General features: G+C 62.5%; 1 protein-coding gene and 1 long non-coding RNA gene across 7 annotated transcripts in view; one reads left to right on the top strand and one right to left on the bottom strand.

The window, feature by feature from the left end:
* Positions 1–20,101, top strand: part of GSE1 (Gse1 coiled-coil protein) — a 385,871-nt gene that overhangs the window by 52,481 nt on the left and 313,289 nt on the right. The gene's annotated exons all lie outside the window — the stretch shown is intronic.
* Positions 4,793–10,238, bottom strand: LOC309853709. The gene is made up of 3 exons (XR_014305888.1): positions 10,086–10,238; positions 9,334–9,492; positions 4,793–4,993 (listed from the first exon to the last, which is right to left on the bottom strand). It is a non-coding gene; the product is annotated as an uncharacterized lncRNA (long non-coding RNA).

The following is a 20,101-nucleotide window of genomic DNA, read 5'->3' as shown; positions in this document are numbered from 1 at the left end:
CTGGTGGAGGGACCGGTGTGGGCAAAGGGTTGGAGGGAGTCATGAAGGTGGCACCGTGCACCCCGTGGGGGGCCTGTCCAGATGACTGGAGGGCTGGGGCGGGGGGCGGGGGGCAGTGAAGGGGAGGCTGGACTCCAGAAGGTGGGCTCCCCTGTTGTTAGCTTTGAATGTGCATGGGGGGAGTTGCCCCGTCATGAAGGTAGTAGGAGCCATTGAAGGTAAGTGAACAGAAGCTCCACCAGGCAAGACAGGTCTGTCCCCGGCCGTAACCCCAGTGCCTTGAGTGCGATCTAGGAGTTCCGGAAAGGCTAGTTGAGTGAACAGATGAGGGGTGCTGGGGGAGGACGGCCCAGGGCTTGCTCACAGGCAGGAGCCGTGGAGAGCAGTGGCCGGAACGGACTGAGGCCCAGGGCCCCGGGCTGGGCCACCCAGCCACTAGTGCTGTCAGACCCAAGACGGCCGGGAATGTTGGCCGTGGGTGCAGGAGGACCCCTGGGTGGTGGCTTCCTGCCAGAGACACTTTCTATGCCCAAGCTCCCCGCCGGGCCCACCCGGATGAGCCTGGGGGCCCGACCCTGGCCTGGCGCCGCAGGGCACCTGGGGGGCCACCCTCCAGCCCCGCCGCCCGCCAGCCCGCCCTGACCTCCTCCAGACACTGTGTCTCGCCTGCCAGCATCTGCCGCCTGCTTCCTCCCTCCCCCCAAGTGCGTGTTTGTTTTTCTTCCTGAACCATGCCTCCCATGGCGGCACTCGTCCAAGGGAGGTGGTGTTCTGGAGACATCCCTCTGCCCTCTGCAGCCCGACCGTGCCTTGCAGCCCTGGAGGGGAGGCCGTGGGAGGCCGGGGCCCCGGGCAGGCGTGCGGGCAGGCAGGCGGCATCCTCCGATAGGTGGGATTTCGTCAGCCGCTGGCTCCTGGTTCTGCTGGTGGGATCCAGACCATGTGGGAGAGCGTCCCCTTGCCTCCGCGCGTCCTGGGAAGGGGCTCTGGAAGGCTCTCTGCTTGTCTTCGCCCTTCTCCTTGCTCCTGTCTCATCCCCCCCTTGGAGGAATCAGGCAGGGTTTGGGTCAGAGCTCCATCAGGGGAGGGCCCCAACCTCTGGCTGCTGGCTCTCCCTGATGGCCCCAGGACCCTGGGTGCGGTAGGGGCCAGCCCTTGGCCCAGACCTGGTCAGGGCAGGGGCGTCTGCGGGGTGCTGACGCCTGTTCCTCGCCCCCCACTCTGGCTGCCCGCGTCCTTCCCAGTTTCTACTCTCCCTCAGTCAGTTCATCCAGCAGACACCTAACACGGGCCCGGCAGGCGAGACCCTTCCTGCAGGGCACGCCCGGGCAAGGCAGGGTGGCCCTTGTGTCTCCATCAGGGGAAGCCACTGGAGGGCAGCCACGAGGGTGTCACGGCCAGAGCTGTAAAAGACCACCGTGACGCCTACGGAGAAAGGGAACAAGGCGGCTGCCTCCCTGGGGACAGGTGGACACCGAGCAAGGCAAGGGGTGTGAGCAAAGCAGGTAGGCATGCCCGCTCGGACAGCTTGGACGAGGAGGGGTGCAGGACGGGCAGGTAAGGGGATGCCGGAGTTGCTGCGGGAAGGGACATGTGTGCACGCTGAGATGTCCCACCAGCCCTTCCCCCTCCCTTGAGCCTCTCTCTGAGCTGGGGCTCAGCTTCCCAGCAGCCCCTGTTTCTTCAGGGCCAGACACTTGGCCCTTGAACCCTGCCTGCAGCTCTCAGGGCGGTTGTGACCTCTGTGCAAGAGAAGCAGGAGGGAAAGAGCCAGGAGGGCTCCTTCTGGATAGCTCCATTCCCCTCCAGACAGTGTTGGGGCTGGAGGGTCAGCCGGGGTCTGTGATTTTTCCATTTGTTGTGGACCAGCAGATAGCTATTCTTCCCTGTGGGTACCCTGTGCCGGGTCCTGAAATCCCACATCAGAATCCTGAGGATCCCACGTCCCAAAGTGAGGGGCCTCCAGGCTGGAAAGCAGTGGGGTCAAGAGTGCGTGCACTGGAATGTGTCCCATGGGCTGCCAGGACAAGCAGCCCCGCCACTCGGACCAGCCGTGAGACCTGGTGATTGGGAAGGGACACAAGGAGCCCCGGAAGGCTGGACGTGGTCCGCGTCTCCCACTGCTGGTGACCGTGTGCCTCCCCGGGCACCGAAGCACCCGGCAGGGCGTTGAGCTGTGTGCAGAAGGCTGTGATGGGGGGCGGGGGGTACAGGCTGGAGGGCCCAGGAAGATTAGTTCTGCGTGCCCGCCGCATCTCTAGTCAGTTAGCCACGTGGCTTTTTGCAAGCCATCGAATCTCTCCGAGCCTCAACAGCCTCATCTGTAAAGTGGGGACGCCGGTGTTGCCCTCACAGGGTCTTGGGAAGATGGGTATATCATCAGACGCGCAGGGTTCGGTGGTGGTCACTGTCCTGCCACAATGCGGCCTCCGGGGTGTTTCCTGCACTCCTCCACCCCTGCCCTGCTGCAGCAGAAACGGGTCCGGTGGTGAGAGAGAGAGAGAGGAGAAAGCAGGCTTCCTGCTGAGCAGAGAGCCCAATGCGGGGCTTGATCCCAGGACCCTGGGATCATGACCTGAGCTGAAGGCAGAGGCTTTAACCCACTGAGCCACCCAGGCACCCCTGAAAACTGCTTTTAAAAAAAAAAAAGAATTAAAAAAAAATTCTTATTTAAATTTTTCGAGAGAGAGAGAGAACGCGTGCACATGTGCATGTGAGCCGGGGGGAGAGGCAGAGAGGGACAGAATCGCAAGCCGCCTCCGTGCTGAGTTTGGAGCCCGGCCTCAGGCTCCATCCCACAACCCTGGGATCATGACCTGAGCCAAAAGCGAGTCAGACGTGTACCCGAGGGAGCCACCCCCCAGGTGCCCAGGCCAGTGCCTGCGGGATAGAAAGCATCACCTGTCGGCCCTCCGTCCAGCCCCGGACGCATGAGGAGGCAGGTTCCCGTCCTCCCCTGGCGCCTGTCATCAGCCTCGCTCTCTGCTTTGGAGGCAGACCAGGCCAGGAACTTGGCGCTGATACTGTCCAGCCGTGGCCCTGGGGCTCGTGGCCTCCCCCTCTCTGAGCCTGGTCTGCATCAGTAAGGCGGGGCTCACGGCCTCCCGGTCAGGGGCCCCAGGCCTGCCGCCGGTCTGCCTGCACAGATGGCATCTGGCTTGTGGGCCCCCGGGCTTTCCCTCGGGCACTCCTGTTGTGCTGGGGAGCAAGCGTGCACACCTTTTCCTGACTCCACACTGAGGGACGTCCCGTCGGGAGCCTGAAACCAGCCGCCCTGGGAGTATTTCTACCGTGGAAAGAAGCAGATGCTACACATCACAGTTGTTTTGGGGTTTTGCCTTGGTGGCTTCAGGAAGCTGGTTGCTCGGCACTTGCCACATTCCACTAGGGAGGGCTTGTCAGTTGGTCTCGGAAAGAAGCGTATCTCTGACCTGATGGGTGCCGGTGCACCCTGCTTCCCCCCCCCCCCCCCCGCCCAGTGCCGCCATTGAGGAATATGCCAGAACAAGGGTTCAAGCTGAGGTCTGCAAGAATCCAGAACTCTTTTAAGTGTGGAGCCCTGGGAAGATAGGCAGGGAGGGCTTCCTGGCGGTGGTGGGGCTCACAGCCAGGTCCCCGAAGATTCTCTCCGTGAGGTCTAGCCCCCACCTTTGCTTTAGGAGTCAGGAGGGCCCAGACCCTCCTTATGGTGTTCTCCCCAGGCGCCTCCTGGCCTGGCCCGGGCAGCCTGCCCGTCCTTTGCGGCAGCTGCCAGGGAGGGAGCCAGCCCCTGGAAGGCCGCTCGCCTCTCCCAGCTGCTTTCTGCAGCCCCAGGTCAGGCAGGTCCCCTTCCGCCGCCCACACCCTTCCCCCCCAGCATAGCCCTCACCCTGGCCGGCCTAGCATGCCCCCAGCCCGCCGCTCCTGAGGCCACCGTGCCGCCTGCCTCTCAGAGCTGCATGCTGCTAAGCGCCCACAGATTTCCTGGCACCAAGGACGAGTTGAGTGCCTTCTCTTGCCCAGACGCGCTCGGCCTCCTCTCCCTGGCTGCCCTCCCCTCCCTCCAGGATCCTGCAGCTCTCGGTGGTGCCCCCTGCTGGATGTGGCTCTGCATACAGGCCTTGGCCGCCTGTCCGGCTACCAGCATCCGAAGGAACCGGCGGGGCAGGGCAGCCAGGCCTTCTGTGGTCACAGCCCACACGTGTTGTGTTCAGCATTCAGCACCGGTGGCAGCTGGGCTGGGGAGCATTCACGGGGCGGGAGCAGGTGGTGCCTTGGGCCGAGCAGGGACCAGGGCTGTGCTGGTCTGACTGCGCTCCACAATGTGGTACCATGTCCTCTCTGGGGCGAAGGTGACAGCAGGCTGACCTCAGCACCACCATCGGGACGGCAAGCCCTGTGCCAACCTCTACACAGACCTCCTTGTTCGAAGCCCACAGCAGCCTCGGAAGGAGGTTGCCATCCATCCCCGGCGTTTCACAGATGGCGAAATAGGCCCACAGAGGTCCACGGGGGCCTGCAGGTCGGGGGAGTGGGGCTGTGGCAGTGGGGTGTCAAGTGTGGGGAGACCTGCGCCCAGAGCCCCAGCCAGTGCTCTGGGAGGAGGCTCCGGGAGTGGGAGGTCTCAGGCAGTGTCCCCCACCGTGGCTGCTCCCTAAAAAACTTTCTGGGCTTCTGACTTGACTGGTCTGGGGTGAAACCTGGGGCCAGCTTGTGACTTGGAACATTCCCCAGGCGACGGTGACATGCAGCCCACCAGGGGCCGCACCCACGAATCAGTCTCTTGCCGCTGCTGTAACAAATGCAGACAAACTTAAATGGCTTAAAAACCACACGTTTATGATCTTAGTCAGCATTGTGCCTGGGTAGCATCTGAAGAGGAGTATCGGGAAGCCGGGAAGTGCCCCGTCAGTATCATGGGAGTCAGGTCACGGCGTTGGCACGGCTGGTGCCTTCTGGGGGCTCCGGGAAGAAGCTGTCCCTCCCTTCTACCAGCTTGCAGAAGCTGCCTGCCCTGAAGGAGGGTGACATGGGAAGTGAGCAAGGATTCCACCCAGTGGGGATGTGCAGGCCTTTGACCTAACGGTTTTGCTGCTAGGGCTCTGTCCCCCGCTGTTGCTTTCCCCGGCGGGGCCCCAGAACAGCCTGACAGGTGGCCGGAGGGGGGCACCCAGCCTCCTGCCCAGCAGCGCACCCAGCAGGACTCCAGCCGAGAGGTAAAGCGAGCACCTGCGTGCGGCTGGCAGGCGGGGCCGGAAGAGACCCAGAGGGATTGCGGGTCCGCGCGTCTGCCGTGCTTGGACTTGTGTTTCGACAAACGAAAATACGTCCACGCATGCGCACGCACACACACACACACACACACGCACACACGCACACACGCACGTATACGCGTGTGCCTGGTGGATTTCAGGGAGATGCACAGCAAGGTGTGGACAGTGGCCACTCCCGCCAGTCCGAGAGCCCCTCTGCTGCTCTGTCGGACCGTTTGAAATCCTGCATCTCCGTGTTTAACGCAGAAACGTTCCCAGGGGCTAAGGGACTGTTTGTGATTGGCTCAAAGGCCAGAAACGTAAAGGATGGCTCTCTCTGGCTTGGTTTCCTCTTGAGGCGGCACATCTGTGCGACCCTGGTTGGCGGAGGAGGGAGGAAGTCTCTGGGGGCAGGCGCATGGGGGCTGTTTGCTGTCCTGGGTCCTGTTGCTACCGGGTCACCTGTGACCACTGTCTGCTGGATAGAGCTTGTGAGGGGCCGAGGGCAGCTCAGCCTGGAGAGGGGAGGGCTAAGGGGTCCGGGGTGAAAGAGGCTACAGTGCACGTGAAAACTAAATTGAGGCAGGGGGCACACGGAGGGCGTGGATCACCTGACGACGGTCAGCCGAGAGGAGGGGGCGCATCTCAGACCCCATTGCTCCACCAAAGCAAGAGGGGAAAGTAGGACTGAGGTGGGGGGGGACAATTTTGTGTCAAAGTGCATGGACTTTGGGGGCCCCCTGGGTGGCTCAGTCAGTTAAGAGTCTGCCTTCAGCCCAGGTCATCATCTCAGAGTCCTGGGATCGAGCCCCGCGCGGGGCTCCCTGCTCAGCGGGAATGTGGCTTCTCCCTCTGCCCTTCCCCACACCGCTCATGCTCACTGGTGCGCGCGCGCGCTCTCTCTCATAAATAAATAAAAATCTTTTTTAGAAGTGCATTTTTAGAGAGGAAAGTTCCCATCAGAGCCGTGATAGGCAGCCCACCCTGTTACTGTTGGGAAAGGGGCTTCACAACCGATCCGCTTTTGGATGCTCTTGGCGGGATTTATTGAGATAAAGTTACATGTCTTAATCTTGATTTTAAAACCAGTTCATGTTACATTTTTAAAATATTTAATTCTTAAAACAGCCCTTACCAGTCCCTCCCACTGCCGGTGACTTTGCTTTTTATATGGGTGTGTGCCAGACCTGGTACGGATTGGGGTCTTTAGTAGGGAAAAGTTCCTTCCTCTGGTTAGGGTGGGAGGTAGGGGCATGGCGGGGAGCCTGTGGGCCTTGGGGGTCAGCCTGGTCCCCTCTGGCAGTTCCAGGAGATGGACCCTAGGTGGCGCCAAACCCCCAACCTGCAGTTTCCCAGTCCTCACCCAGGGGGATGGGTGTGGGGATGTGTGTGTCTGGGGTGGATGTGAGTGCCTGTGTGTCGGGGGAGGGAGGCAGGGGGGCCTTGGAGCCCACCCCCACTGGGAGCATGATGGCCCTGGGGAGTGTGGCCCCCCTTGCAGGGTGCCCCCACCTCACCCATCCTCAGATGTGATTAGCAGATGTACAGGCCAGGCTGTGATTTATGTTCCTGGTCACCTAATTATTCCCAGCCCCAGAGGAGGAAAAATAAAATGCTTTGCAGGGCCAGGGAGCCTGAAATCCTGGCGGGGGCTCTGGGGCGCCAGGCCCACCCGGCCAGACCTCCCCAGGCCTGGAGGGGAAGTGGGGGCGGAGGGGGGGGGGCAGCCAGGAAGTGATGACAAAGCCCTCTCTGGGGAGCAGACCTGGGGTGGCCGGCATCCACTTGGGAATGCTGAAGGGGGTCAGCCCTCCTTCCCAGGGCTGTGACTGGTGTGCCCGCACATGCACACATGCACACGCAGCCCCGGGCAGCTTTGTAGAAGGGCCCGGTTGGGTCGCCCCCTGAGAGGGCCCTGGGGGGCCCTGAGGCAGCTTCTCAGTGTCCTGGGAAGGAATGAAATTCCAGAGTGTGCCCTCACAGCCCTGGGGCTGTCCCCAGAGATGAGAGGAGCACCTTCCCGGCAGCCCCAGGCACCACCGGCTTCCCCCCCCCCCCCCCCCTTTGAGTGAGTTCCCACCTCTGTCTGTGCGCTTTCCCTCCCCCCTGCCAGAATGCTGTTCCTTCCCAAGGCCTGCCTCATCACGTGGTTTCTGGCACTCCTCTCTGACCACAGGTGTCCTTGGCTCTGGGTGGGCGGGTCTGTGTCTGCCGTTCACACTGTCCCCAGAGCCCCGGAGAGCACATGGTGGGTAGCTCATGCTCGGGAAATATTTGCAGTTTGATTGAATGTACACTCAGATGGACGTTGGAGGGTGAGCTCGCAGCCGTTCTGAGAGGCCCGGATTTGGGGCAGATGGGACCTCACCTCAGAAGCAGTGGGATTCCCCCCGGGGTTGACATGTCCTCGTCCCCAGAGGGCTCCCGGTCTTGGCTGACCACACGGGGGCTTCTCTGCCCTCCTCCTCCTCTGGGAACCTGGCTCAGGCCCTCACCCCCAGGGGACTGTGTCCCTGCCCCTCCAGCAGAGGACTTCCTGCTCCTAGAGGCCGTCTACCCCGGTTCAGGAGCGGGCCCGACCTTGGGTCCCTGCCTTGAGCCCCAGTGTGGGAATCCCTGGCCGGGTGGTCTCCGGTGGGCTGGTCACTCAGCCTCTGCTTGGAGCCCATTGTTGCTGCCCCGTGAGGCTGTCCATAGGACTCAGAGATGGGAGGCGGGGAGGGGCTGGTCCGTACCTGCCCTGGAGATACCGGCCCCCCACCCCTCAGCTTTCGATTCTGAATGGTGCTGGGCACGCACCGTGTGCCTGGACGCCGTTCGGCAGAAAGGTCCTGGGCTCCTCTGGGTGGCAGTGCTCGTATTGCTACTGTGGGAATCCCCGGGGGACAGGTCACTCCGTGCTGCAGGGGTGCAGTCTGGTGGGAGCAGCTCCACTCCTAGATGGGCTTTCCCGTGGCCTGCCTGGTGCCCTCCCATCCTGCCCTGCCTGCCTGCCTGCCTCCGGGGGGAGGGCATGACGGGCTGAGCACAGCTGCGGGGGCAGGGGGACCAAGGGGGGGCTCTGGCCGCCTGACCAAGGGGGACCGCCTCGGAGCAGATGGGCCAACCTGCATGCCTAGCAGAGCTCACAGCTGCCTCCTCCTGTCTCTTCCCCTCCCCCTCTCTGCCCCTCCTCCCCCCTTCCCTTCCCCCTCCTCCCCCTCCCTCCCTCGCCCCTCCTCCTGCCCTCTCCTCCGCTCCCTCCTGCCACCCTGGGCCTCCCTCCAGGTCTCCCTTCCCACTGTCTGTCTCTGACTCTGTCTGTCCCGTGTCTTCCGTCTGTGTTTCTGTGTCTCTGTCACCATCATTGTCTCTTCCTCTTTTTTGTTTCTTTCCCTTTTCCTCTCTGCCCTTCTCTCTGCCTCATCCTCTTATCTCCCTCCTCCTCTCTCTCTCCCCTCCCTCCATTTTCGCCCTCCCCCTCCCTCCCCCTGCCCCCTCCCTCCCCTCCCTCCCTCCTTTTCCCTCCCTCCTCCCCCCTTCCTCTTTCTCTCCCCTTTCTTCCCCTTCCTCCTTCTCGCTCGCGTGCTCTCTCTCTCTCTCTCTCTCACTCTCCAAGCAGCTGTTACCTAATAGGCTGTTAATGATGATACAGTAAGTAGAAGGCAGAGTCCTGGGGGAACCGCCATGATCTGTGTAACTGGTCTCGAAGGAGACAGAAGTATCTAATATTTACACACCAGCATTAGTCCTTTGGGAGCCTTATCTCAGCTGGAACCAAGCAGGGAGACGCAGCTCTGACTGGTTCCGTCTCCCTCATCGAGCCTGCTCTGAAGGTGTCTGGTCCATGGGAACCTCTCCCTTGGGGAGAGTAAACCAGGCTCTGGATCGAGGTTCTAGAAGGCACAGGCTAAATGCTGGGGGTGGTTGGATTGGACCAGCCTGGTGGGCACTGGGCATTTAGCATGCCTTCTGGTTAGTGCTTAAGGGGATATTGCATGGCTAGGAGCAAGGGCAATGCTCAGGGCTGTGGGGGTGGGGAGAAACAGACAAAGATGCAGGGGATGCGTTTGAGCCCCTGGATCCAGCCAGGCCTGAAGTCCCTCATGCCCCAGACTCTTACCTTTCTGAATCAACAAAATCCCTGTTTGGCCCAGCCAGCTGGGGACCCAATGAGCAGTCCTCCCTTCACCAGGTGTGATGGCTTCAGAAGCGATAGTGATGCTTGTTTAGAGTTCGTTGTACCCAGCAGCCCAGTATCCAACGGAAAGGAGCAAAGCTGCTGCAGAGGGAAGATAGGGGCCCGAGCCCACCCTCACAGGCCCCTCCTGTAGGCCCCACGGGGCATCAGGGAATCCCTCTCTTTAGAGCCTTTCTGGGGCCCAGTGACATGAGGTCACCGGGGGTCTGACATAGCTCCTGCCAGGTGCTGTGCCCAGCTCAGGGTCCAGCCATGATGGGCCTTACAGGTGGAACAGCCCCCAGCGGAGGACAGCATTGGCCTGCTCTTGGGACCAGGAGACTGGGACACAGAGCTGGGAGCAAACAGCGGAAGCCACTCAGCAACATAACAGGTCTTGAGAGCAGAGTGCTGGGCTCTCTGCCACCGTGTGGGACAGGCGGGCGTCCAGGCCGGCTCTCAGGGCCTGGGGCTGAGCGGGGCTCCCGCTTGCCCAGCTGTCTGCCCAGCAGGACTCTGAGTCTTCCGTGTGGCCGTCCCTGAGTTGTACTCCGGACAAGAAACCAATACCAGTAAGTCTTGTTCCCCGGGTTCCGTGAGCCACGTTAGCAAAGTGGCGAATCCGAGGTGGGGCCGTGGGAACCCCCAGTTTCCAGTGTCCGGTCAGTCAGAGGCACAGGGGACCAGACACTCACCCAGGCGTCTGAAGTGGAGGGGCTCACGTGGGGCTGAGCCGCCCCTTGGAGGCTCTGGGCTGACTCTGGGCATCGCCGTCAGCGCTGAGTGGAACCACAGGGCACCCCAGTCCATGTTCTGTTTGCACCGTGGGTGGTTGGTGTGGAAAAGCCACACGTTTGGTGTCAGAAGTGTTGTCCTGGAGATAGAAGCGATCATAGCTGTGGGGACAGTATTTTCCTGAAAGCCTGATGGCCTGGCTTTGAATGAGGTCGGCTTCCCACAGCTCTGTGCCCAGAGGCGGGTGCCGGGTAGCCTATGAGGCTCCCCCGGGCAGGAGGGCAGACAGAAGGCCCCCCACAGCCCAGCACCCTGACCGCCTCCATGCGGATGGCCGGGATCATGGGTACCGCAGCCGCTGAGGCCTGGACCGCTGAGGCCCCTGGACCTGTATCTCTTGCCCTGCCTGTTTCTTCATCTGTGCAGTGGGGATAGTACCAATCCTCTCCGAAGGAGCTCAGAGCCCTCGCTGTAGGTCCCTGCCCAGGGGTGCCACACAGTCCTTGGCAGAAGTCCCTGGGGAGTCCCGCCCACCTCCAGACGTGTGCCCCCGTCTCGGTGCGGCCCCCGAAGGACCCACTGGTGGTTTATAGATGAGCAGCCTTGGAGCATCTCTGTGTGGTCTTGTTCCGCACCAGCTGACTGTCTCCAGGACTTTTAATAACGGTTTACCCCCTTAAAGCGTGGAGTTCAGTGGGTGTTAGCATAGGCGCAGGTACGTGCAGTGTCTGAATCAAGAATGTTCTGTCACCCCCCTCAAAATCCCTGGCCCTGAGCAGTTACTCCCCACGTCTCCTTGGCCACGGCCACGGCATCCCCGAATCGGCTTTCTGTCCCTGTGGGTTTGCCTGTTCCAGATGTCACGGATAAAGGGGGCCACACAGCGCGTGTTCTTTCATCCCGGCTTCTGTGACCGGGGAGGCTAGCTTCACGGCTTATGCACGCCACGACGTGTCAGTTCTTCCTGCCTCGTTGGGCTGAATAGCACCTCACGGATGGATTTGCTGCCGTGGTTTGTCTGCTCGCCGTCGACGGCATCCAGGCTGCGTCTGCTTTGGGTTGTTATGAATTAGAGCTGCTGGGACCCAGGTGTGTGCGGGTCTCGCGTGGACATGGGTCCACGTCTCTCTCGGACGCCCTGCCGGGAGCAGAGTTGCCAGGTAGCGTGATGACTCTAGGCCTCAGGGCTCCTTCGGGACAGAATCTCCTCCAGCTCTTCCTGGCCCTGCCCCTGGGCTCTGTCTCATTCTCTGCTGGAGGCCCCTGAGGGTCACGTGGCCTGTTCCTACAGTCCCAGTCCCGTCTGCAGTGGCAGGTGCTCCTGAGAGGCTGGTGGGCGACTGCGCCCGTGACCTGGCCCTCCGCCAGCCAGCCTTGGGGCCCCTCTGCACAGGGGATCAGCTTCCCTCTGGTGCCTGGCTCCGGACCCAGCCCACGTCAGCGGTCAGGCAGACCCTGCCTTTCTCCCTGTTTTGCTGGGCTCAGCCCGTGTCAGGGGCCGTGATCACCAATTCCTGGTCTGCCTGACTCAGAAGCCAGACAGGGCTAGAGCGGAGAAGTGGGGTAACCTTGAAGGAGGCCTGGTGACCTTCCTGGGGACCATGGAGATGCCCACTGGGCTTTGCTGAGGTATCTGAACTGTAGGCGGGACCTCAGCTTCCTGCAGGGCATACGAAACGGTTTCTAAACCGGGAAACCCTTACCTCTCACCTGGAAAATTCTCCATCCAGAGGCCAGAGGGATGCAGGGGCTGCCCCGCGGCCTGGCACCCCGCTCCTTCCTCAGCCACATCAGAGGTAGCTGGTCCCCTGCCTCCTGTCTGCATTAGAGCCTTGTTCTCATTCTGCTCTGTCCTCGGGGTAACCAGGCCCTGCCGCGTGCCAACCTTGGAGATAGTCTCTGTTCCCCCCTGCACCTCCCTGGCAGGCCCGGCTAGGCACGGGCCAGAAATGGCCTGACTGGGGGCCTCACCTTGTCTGGGGACCCCTTCCCCTGTCTGGTGCAGAGGGGGTCACTGCTTGTTGGATAGGTGGGAACACGGCAGTCAGGTTGAGCTCCCTGCCCCTTGCTCCAGCAGTGGGCACGGGGATAACCCCGCTGTGTTCCTTGTAGCTAGTGAAGGCAGAAATGCTCAGCTCCTGGGGCGGCACCCTCCGTGAGGCCACGCCCTCCCTCCAGGCCACGCCCCCTCCATGACACCTGTCTCAGGTGTTGCGTGAGGATCAGCACCCCCATGTTCACGGGTGCCCTTCTGCGTGCCAAGCTGTCCCTGAGGATGTCTGCAGGGGCTGGAGAGGGTCCCCCCCAGAGGCACGTTCACCCGGAACCTGAGAGAATGTGACCTTCCTGGGGAGGAGGGTCTTTGCAGATGTAACTCGTTAGAACGAGGTCCCGCTGGACTGGGGTGGCGGTCAGTGCAGTGGCTGGTGTCCTTGTAAGAAGAGGGGAGTTTGGACACGGAGTGGCACGTGAAGAGCCGCACACGGGAGGAGGCCACGTGCAGACGGGGGCAGAGACGGGAACATGTGGCCACAAGCCAAGCCACGGAGGGCCGGCCCCGTCAGAAGCAGGAGGAGCTGGGGCAGGGTCCTCCCCTCGAACCCCCAAAGGGAGCGTGGCCCCCGCACCCACCTGCACTTCAGACCTCTGTCCTCGGGCTGTGTGGGAATCCACGCTGTTGTTCTAAGCCCGTCTGGGCTGTCGTAAACCCTGGAAGAGTTAACACGGTCTGTTCACTCGTTGAACCCTCATCGCCGTTCCCAGAGAGGCGCTGTCCTCGGCTCCACTTAGAGATGAGGAAACGGAGCCACAGGCAGGGGGATCCCTCACCTGGGCCCCAGGAGCTGACAGGCGGCAGAGGCCAGATCGCTACCCAGGGATTCTGATTCCGGGTCCCTGACTTAACCCCGTGCCGTGGGGATCGGCGACCGCGCCCAGGACCTTGTAGATCCTCGGGGAACGTCTGTGGCCTATGACTGATCCCCGTGAAGTTGCCTCAGCCCAGCTCCTGCAGGGGCTAAGCCTGCTTTTCCTCAGTCTTCCCTCCTGTGTGGTGCAAAGCTCTGGAAACTTCCGCCCCTCCCCCCATCACGTAGGACTTGTGTCCCCGTGTGCTTACTAAGGAAGTCAGCTCTAGACACTGTGTGGCTTAAGGGGACAAGCCGCTGCCCCCCTTCCCGAGGCTCCTCCCCACCCCCAGCTCCCCATACAGACGCCAGGCCTGTCTGCAGAGCACCAGAGCTCTGGGGAACCCAGTTTGGGAAGCAGAGTCACTTTGAGGCTTCAGGCCAGGAAGATTTCCCTGCTGGGGCTGGGACAGGAGGAGATCAGCAGGGCATGGTCTCGGAGAAGGAAGTGGAGTGTCTCCTCCAGAGGGGACTCACGCGGCCTTGAATTCGCCGAGTGTCCAGCAGGGGCCATTGTCCCCCCACAGCCCCGCTTCCAGACGCCTATCTGCCCTGCAGGCTGCGTGGCCTCGAGCAAGTTGCTCAGCCGCTCGGACCCTCTTGGCTTGTGCGACGGGAGATCATGGGCCTGCCTCCCCCCCGCCTCCCAGGGGTGCTGGCGTGCCTCCCGGCAGCTCCCTGAGCGGCTTGCTTGCTGTAGCAGTTGGGGCGAGCTCCAGCTCACAGGCACCCCACCCCCGCCAGCAGGCTGCTTGCGGGCCCGCTGAGGATGCTGTGACAGGGAGAGCATATGGTGGGCATATGCCCCGCAGGAACACGGCTGCCCACGGAAGAGGCAGGAGGAGTTCGAGGAGGGAGGGAGCCCAGCCCTGTCGGTCGGTGCCCGCGACGCGCTGCGCCTGCCTGGCCTTCGTGGTGCCCCCTCTGCCCTGGGTCTGCCCTGGAGGGTGAGCCTCTGCTCCCTTGGGCACTTGGGGTGCTCTGTGGGTGGGGGGCCTCCTGGGGAGATAGGGCGATGTGTCCTCTGCCCACTAGATGTCGCTCTGCTCTGCAAGATCCTGCGGAACCACAGCCTCACAAGTGCTGGAAGGGGTGGGGTCTCCCTGGGGGGGGGGCTGGTCCCCCTGGGACACCCACACGGCCCCTTTGCAGACCTGGAGGAAGAGTGTGAGTCAGCCACACGGCAAAGGAGGGCAGGCCGGGGTGTGTCTAGGAGAGGGCCCAGCGTGTACAAAAGCCAGAAGGTGGGGCGGGGCCGGATCCCCGTGGGCTGGGTGGAGGGGGACCGTGAAGGAGCTTCGGAGGCTGGAGCTGGACCTAGTCATTGTCCCCCTGCCCGGCCAAGGTTGAGCCGGGCATTACTGGCGATCTTTGCAATCCCCCCAGAAGGGGGCACTGTTCTTGGCCCCGGCGGACTTGGCGCCCAGAAAGGCCGGGTCACTAGCCTGTTGTCTCACTGCCAGGAAGTGGTGGAGCCAGCACAGAGCCCTGTCACGGGGCAGTGTCAGAGGTGGGGGGCAGGGGCTGGCCCTGGGTGCTGTTGAGCCCTCTGCAGCACTCAGAACCCATCTTTTGTCCTTGTGGAGCCTTGCCTGCCATCTCCCGTGCAGCCCTCGGCCCAGGTGCCCCACAGCCTTGTCCTCTTGCCTGTCCAGGCTAGGACATGAGCAGACCCTTCGAGATGACCCTCGCCTCTTCCACAGTGCCCTGCACACAGCAGGCATCCGCGATGTGCTCTGCTATCTCTCAGGTAGCCCCTCAGCATGGCTGCACCACAGGGAGGGGCCCCCTGAACTCCCAGGAGGTTGGGCAGTGGGTGTCACAATTGAGACAGCTGATCCTAGGCCCTCCGTGTTTAAGGGACCTCTGCCACCAACCAGAAGACCTCTCCCAAGTGCCTCCCCGCCCCGCCCCCGCCTTGCTTGCTGTGAGTCCAGATCAGGCCACATGACAGGTGACAAGGCGAACTTTCTGGAACAGCAGGAAACATTTGCAGTGGGAGGCTCACAGAAGCCCAGGTCCTGTGGTCAGAAAACCCCAGGGCAGGAGGACATGGGAAGGGGGCTCTGGCTGTGGGCAGGAGGTGGTTCAGGGACTCCAACTACATCCACGGCTGCTGCTGCTTCTGTTACACGCAACACGGAGGGGAGGGGACATCGGACCTGCTGCCCACACTACCGTGCCCCCTGGGGACGCCCGGCTGGGGAGAAGGGGCCAGGCGGGCACAGCCCCCACAGAGGCAGCAGCAGGCGGGCTAGGCTGGGGCCTGACGCCCACCCCGATCCCGGCACAGGAGCAGATGGGCAGGGAGAGGGGAGGCGGCGGCAACCGTTGGTGCTGCCAGCTTCCGGCTCCCCCGAGGCGGCGGGCGTGAGAGGCAGGAACGGGGGCGGGTGGCAGAAGCCCAGCCTGCTGTCGGTGCCTCCCTTCCCACCCTGCCTCCTTGGCCCTTCCAGAGGCTTCTCCTCCAAGCCCTTTGCCTACAGCCTCACTGGGAGGCTCAAGAGTCCCGGCGGCAGCGGTTGGGCTCCGATGCCAGCCCAGCTCAGCCTTGTCCTGACTGTGTCCCTGGGACCACTAAGGACCCCCTCTTAACCCAGCCCACCTCAGTTTCCCTGTCTGTAGAATGGGGTGATGTCAGGGACGATTGAATCCTGGCTCTACCGTGTGGAACTGTGTGGCCTTTGATGGGTCCTTACCCTCTCTGTGTTCCCCGTCTGTGTCTTCCCATCTGTTAAACAGGGGGGTCCTCATTATCTCTGGTCGTGTAGTGGGTTGAAAGGAGTCGATTCTGGTAGATGCCTGGAGGGGGAGCGGAGGCCAGGAGGCCTGGGCCGTGGGCTCTGGGACAGCACGTGCAGTTACGGTCATAGCCAACATTCCAGCGTGTTCTGTGTAGCCCGCAATGTGCCAGGTGCTCTGCACGGGTGAACTTGCCCCAGCTTACAGCGGCTAGAGGTGTGGTACCTCTGGGGTTGCGGTCTTACAGATGGGGAAACCGAGGCACGGGGCCATAGATACGCTTGCTTGGGGCTCATGCTCTGTGAGTCTTCACAAGGCCTTTCTCTGCTCCAGCCTGACATTCACTCCCACGGGGCTTCTATCCTGGGTCCTGAACCTCGCTGCCTCTCTTCCCTCCACCTGATGACCCCCAGCAGCCCAGACCACCCCACCTCACCACGCTCTCAGCCCTGGGGGCCCACCCCTCGCTTGTTTACCCTCTGACCTCAGGACCGACTGGTACTGAACAGCGAATGACATTTGCTGGCCTGGTCTGCGGGGCAGGTGAGAACGTGCTGCGTCCACTCTGCAAACTCAGCCTGTGTGTTTGACCAAACCTCACGCCGGAGCACATGGTCTGAGAAGGGGGTGCTCCTGTACATCCGTACCATGATTTGTGGAAGTCTTAGATAGGAGAAAACAAATCCTATTTGGTTGAAGGTTTTGAGGACTGCTTTACGAAGAAGACAAAAGAAACTACAGTCACGTGTCTCTTTGAACATCTAGGATATTCGTTTTCGTTCCGCCAGGCCTCAGTGTACACAGCTGCGCGAGTGTGATCTCCCAGGCCTTAGCTCAGAGATTCCGGGAGGCCAGGCTTAGCTGTGGGGAGCACAGGGTGTGGAATGTTCCTTGCTTTGCCTTGGGCAACTTGGTTGGCTTCTGGGCCTCAGTTTCTTCATCCCTACAATGGGTACAATAACCATTGCAGAGCATCCAATCAGGGAGTGGTTGTGCAGCACCTGGGGGAGCCCAGCAGGAGCCGAGGCCTTGGACTGCCACAGAGGTGCCACCTGAGTTAGGCTCCTTCCCTGTAGGTCCATCACAGAGCCTGGAAGAGCCTGGCACACCTTCTCTGCCATGGGATAGAGGGAGGGAAGAGGACCCGGGGCTCCCTGACACAGTTTCCTGGCATTCTGCCTGCAGCGCGGGACTCCAGGTTCTTCCAGGGGTGTAAGTCAGAGCAAGAAGTGTCCAGAAGGCCGTGGGCGCTTCCTCCCGCATCCACAGGACTGACTGATCTCAGAGGATCCTTGTCCCAGCCCTGGCCCGGGCCGCCTGCCCAAGCCTTGGTCGCAGATGGTTAGGGAGCTGCCCATGTCTTCTTTCTGCCATTTGGCCCATTTTCCCCAAGTGCCTACTACGCGCCACAGAGACGGGACGCACGGCCAGTGCAGCTCAGCCGCCGGGAGCCTGCAGCCTTGCCGCCCGTCCTGGCTAGGCTCCAGGGCTCCGAAGGCAGCAGAGAATTCCAGCAAGAGCCCTCCGCCCCCACCTGCTGTGTGAGAGGCAGGAGGCAGGCTTCCCCAGGGCCCAGCCCTGCTCACTGACTGACCTGCAGGGTCGCCACACTCTCCTCCGAAAAGGACAGAGCCCGGCAGTGTGGGCGCTACTCAGCCCCCCGCACCCCCCATGTGGCCCCTGCGCCCCAGCCCACTCCCTGGTGGCAAGCCAGCCCCACCGCTCTGCCGGGCTCTGCCAGACTCCGCTCCTGCCAGCTGGCCTGGCCCCCCACGGTTACCATGGCAACCCTTCAGCAAGTCCGTGGGGCCTGCTGCTCCCCCTTTATCTGTCTCTGGGGCCAGAGCCACTTCTGGGAGGCCCTGGGGGCCTCCGGGCTGCAGAGAGGTTCTCAGAGGCCCCGTGGGGTCCTGGATCCAGGCCAGGCCCTGACTCCAGTGGAGGGATGGGGGTGCTCCAGATTGAGGGTTCTGCCGGGTGGCCAGGGAGAAGGTGGGAAGAGGGGGACAGAGGGAAGCAGAGTAAAATAAGCCCAGGCAAGCACTGCGCCCCTGGGTCTGCACCTTCAGCGCGTCATCTAGTGCACCCAGAGCTGTTTACAAAGTGCCCATGACCTTGTGCGCCCTGCCCTACCGCGTGCCTTTCCCACTGTGTGCCCCACCCCCGCTGCCCTCCTCTCCCACCCTGTGCCCCAGCGCAGCCCTACTGTGTGCTCCACCCACCCCCACTGCGTGTTCCACCCCCACTCTGTGCCGCACCCGTCCTACTGTGCGCTCATCCCCTGCCCCCCGCCGTGTGCTCCATGCTGCACTGTGCATTTCACTCCCACGGTGCCCTCAAATCCCCTCTGCGCGCCCCCCCCCGCACTCCATCCCCCACTGCGCACCAGACGCCAGAAGACTCCTCTGTGAGGATCCTGAAGGTCTAAAAGCAGCCCCACAGGGATGTCAAAATAGAGACCCAGGCACACTGTCTCGGGAAGTTGGGGACCCCCCTGGACGCCTAGCGGGGCGAAGCAGTGAACCAGAGCCGCACGGGGCTGTAGCCGGACCGCCGTGGGGGGGGGGTGCCGTCACTATGGAAACATCAAGGCCAGAGGTGGAGAGCCGGGAGAAGGGAGAACAGGAGGGGGGTGTGGACGCGGGATCAGGCCAGACCAGTGGAGCGCTTTGCGGTGGGTGGGGGGGCACTGGAACAGCTCAGAGGCAGTGGGGCCCCAGATGCTGGTTTCCTGAAGGGAGACCCCCCCAACACACGCACAGTGTGGAGCTGAGAGGAGCAGAGAGGGGGCCCGAAGGGGGGCCGCTCTAGTAGGGCATGGGACAGGCCACACTCCTCCCAGCACAGCTCCTGGAAGGACCCTGGGGGGAGGTCCCAGGCCTGGGAGGCAGCCCCCCTCCCCTTCTAGCAACGTGGGAGTAGGGGATATGGAGGGGTCGAGGCGGGGGCTCTGGCCCCTCCCCTTCTAGCAGGTCCTCCTAGCCACCTGGCTTCACCCCCCACTCTAATCTGGGAGGTCACACCAAGGCTTTAATTCCAGTGACCTTGACGCTTGTCAGGTCAAATATTTCAATTCCTGGACTCGTCTCGCAGGGAGCGGGTTTCCACAGCAACCGATGACCCCCAGGAGCCTCCCGGGTCTGCTGAAGCCCCCCCCCACACACACACCACCACCACCACCAGGACGCTGCCTCTCTGCTCCTGCCTGTGCGCCCACGGTCCTAGCACTTTCCACAGCAAGTGATTCCTGCTCTGTGCCTACCCGTCCCCCGCGGACAGTGCTGTGCAGAGACCAGGAGACCAGGACTGTGTCTGAGGGGTCCCATGCCCCTGGCACTGAGCACGTGTCGTGTGGTCCTGGGGTGGGGTGGGGTTTGCTGTCGTCCGGGGAATCCATCTGTGGCTGCAGAGATGGAGAGAAGCAGCCTGCGGCCCGGTTCTGCATTTGGGATGGATTCGCCCAGGACAACCTATGGCTCTTGTCCGCCGAGGAGCCCGGGTGCCCTAGGAGGAGGCCTGCCCTGTGACAGTTGGGTGTTCAGACAGTATTTTAAGCTACCGACCCTCACGTCCTCCGTGTAGAGCCTGGAGTACCAAGGCCACCCCCATCATCCAGGCACAGCCCTTCTGCCCCAGCACGGCCTGTCTGCTCGCACCCCGGCAGCCCCCACACAGCGCTGTCCTGCTGACTGTCTCTGCACCACGACTCCAGCCGACACTCACCACGTGCTTGCTGAGCGCTCGGCTCGCGAGGAGGAAGCCACGATGTGCGTGACCTGATCCTCCAAGCACCCCACCCCCGGGGGCCGGGAGTCCCGGGGCCACCACTCACTGGGGCGTGACTCTCAGGAAGTGAGGGAAGTGCTACAGGGGGCCTCAGCCTTCCCGTCTGCAGTGGGCTGCTGCGGGGCCTCCACAAGTGAATTTATGTACCGTTTAGAATCGTGCCTGACTTCGGCTGAGGGCCCAGCAGGAACCAGCAGCCCTGCGGGCGGAGAAGGAGGGGCCCAGAGAAGGCTCTCACGTCTGCGCGGGGGCACAGCAGGTTCTGACCACCAGGCGGCACGTCCAGCCGGTTCCGTGGGGGGCCCCTTGGGAGAAGTAAGAACGAACAGGGGGCAAGAGATTGGCCCCATGGCAGGAGGGATATGACGGCCGGCAGGGGAGGGCTTAGCATTTATCGGGTCCCTTATCCTGAAGCTGTCCCCCTTCCGCTGTGTCCGCTGGACCCAGCAAACATCCACCCAGGTGGGCGCTAAGCAGCTTACGCCTCATCCCTTCGTGGAGTTGTATCGCCGAGGTTATTGTCATCCCCGCCCGCTCCAGGT

Source organism: Mustela nivalis (assembly GCF_964662115.1).
Source record: "Mustela nivalis genome assembly, chromosome: 18".
In the NCBI taxonomy this organism is placed as follows: Eukaryota; Metazoa; Chordata; class Mammalia; order Carnivora; family Mustelidae; genus Mustela; species Mustela nivalis.
This window is presented reverse-complemented; position numbering and strand designations above follow the sequence as displayed.